This window comes from Clupea harengus, chromosome 20 (genome assembly GCF_900700415.2).
Source record: "Clupea harengus chromosome 20, Ch_v2.0.2, whole genome shotgun sequence".
Classification (NCBI taxonomy): Eukaryota; Metazoa; Chordata; class Actinopteri; order Clupeiformes; family Clupeidae; genus Clupea; species Clupea harengus.
In genome coordinates, this window is record NC_045171.1 from 22,680,607 (window position 1) to 22,683,106 (window position 2,500).

At 45.1% G+C, this 2,500-nt stretch overlaps 1 protein-coding gene across 6 annotated transcripts in view; it reads left to right on the plus strand.

Moving 5' to 3' along the window:
* mrvi1 (murine retrovirus integration site 1 homolog) overlaps positions 1-2,500 on the plus strand; it is a 35,780-nt gene that overhangs the window by 5,331 nt on the left and 27,949 nt on the right. The window lies entirely within an intron of this gene.

Here is a 2,500-nt window from a genome sequence, read left to right on the forward strand (position 1 = left end):
GAGACCCACCACAGATTCACAACCCTTGACCTCTATCATGTGATGACAGGATAGACAATATCAAATATAACTGCCCTGAACAAGGAGCAGAGAGAGAGGGAAAGAGAGAGAGGAGGGGAAGGGAGGGAGGAGAGAGAGGAGGATAGAAGAGAGGAGAGAGGAGGGGGAAGGGAGGGATAGAGAGGAGGCAGAAGAGGGAGGGGAGAGGAGGGAGGGAGGGAGAAAGAGAAAGGAGGATAGAACAGAGAGAGAGAGAGGTGGGATAGAGAGAGGACAGAAGAGAGGGAGAGAGGAGGGGGAGGGAGAAAGAGAAAGAGGATAGAACAGAGAGAGAGAGAGAGGGAAGGAGGGAGGAAAGAAGAGGAGAGGAGAGGGAGGGGGAGAGGGAGAAAGAGAAAGGGAGGATAGAGGAGAGGAGAGAGAGAGAGAGGAGGGAGAAAGGAGGGAGAGGAGAGGAAGAGAGGACAGCAGAAAGAGGGAGAGAGAGGAGGACAGAAAAGAGGGAGAGAGAGGAGGATAGAGGAGAGGGAGAGAGAGAGGGGAGGGGGGAAGGGAGGGAGAGAGAAGGAGGACAGAAGAGAGGGAGAGAGAGAGAAGGATAGAACAGAGGGAGAGAGAGAGAGGAGGGAGAATGGAGGGAGAGAGAGGAGGACAGAAGAGAGAGAGAGAGAGGGGAGGGGGGAAGGGAAGGAGAGAGAGGGAGGATGATAGAAGAGAGGGAGAGAGAGGAGGAGAAAGAGAGTGAAAGAGAGCAAGAGGTGGAGAGAAGAGTGTGAGAGAGAGGAGGAGAAAAGAGAGAGAGGGGGAGAGAAGAGTGAGAGAGAGGAGGAGGGAAGAGAGAGCTCTGGATGAGAATATGTGTGTGTTGTTAAATGTTGTGAGTTTTATTGTGTATTGTGCATTCAGTTTTGGAAGTGGTTATAACACACCCATAACCTCACAACACACATCATAACATAATCTCCTCATAACACACATCATAACACACCTCATAACATCATAACATCATCACCTCATAAAACACCTCATAACACACCCCATAACATCATAACACACCACATAACCTCATAACATCATAACACACCTCATAACATCATAACCTCATAACACACCTCATAACATCATAACACACCTCATAACACACCTCATAACACACCTCATAACATCATAACACAACTCATAACCTCATAACACACCCCATAACCTCATAACCTCATAACATCATAACATCATAACACACCTCATAACATCATAACACACCTCATAACATCATAACATCATAACCTCATAACATCATAACACACCTCATAACATCATAACCTCATAACATCATAACATCATAACACACCCCATAACCTCATAACACACCTCATAACCCCATAACCTCATAACACACCTCCTAACCTCATAACACACCCCATAACCTCATAACACACCTCATAACCTCACAACTTCATAACACACCTCATAACCTCATAACATCATAACACACCCCTTAACCTCATAACCTCATAACATCATAACACACCTCATAACATCATAACACACCTCATAACCTCATAACATCATAACACACCCCATAACCCCATAACCTCATAACATCATAACATCATAACACAACTCATAACCTCATAACACACCTCATAACCTCATAACACACCTCATAACATCATAACACACCTCATAACATTATAACACACCTCATAACCTCATAACACACCTCATAGCCAAGGAGCAGAGAGAGAGGGAAAGAGAGAGAGAGGAGGAGAGAAGAGAGAGAGAGAGAGGGAGGGGGAAGGGAGAGAGAGGAGGAAAGAAGAGAGGGAGAGAGGAGTGGGAAGTGAGGGAGGGAGGGAGAGAAAGGAGGATAGAACAGAGGGAGAGAGAGAGAGGAGGGAGAATGGAGGGAGAGAGAGAGGAGGATAGGAGAGAGGGAGAGAGAAAGAGAGAGAGGAGGGGGGAAAGGAGGGAGAGAGAGAGGTGGACAGAATAGAGAGAGAGAGGAGGAGATGAGGGAGAGAGAGAGCGAGAGGGGGAGAGAAGAGTGTGAGAGAGAGGAGGAGAGAAAAGTGAGAGAGAGAGGAGGAGGGAAGAGAGAGCTCTAGATGAGAATATGTGTGTGTTGTTAAATGTAGTGAGTTTTATTGTGTATTGTGCGTTCTGTTTTGGAAGTGGTTATAACACATCATAACATCATAACACACCTCATAACATCATAACACACCTCATAACATCATAACACACCTCATAACCTCATAACATCATAACACACCTCATAACATCATAACCTCATAAAACACCTCATAACATCATAACACAACTCATAACCTCATAACACACCTCATAACACACCTCATAACATCATAACACACCTCATAACATCATAACACACCTCATAACCTCATAACATCATAACACACCTCATAACATAATCTCCTCATAACCTCATTACCTCATAACATCATAACACAACTCATAACCTCATAACACACCTCATAAC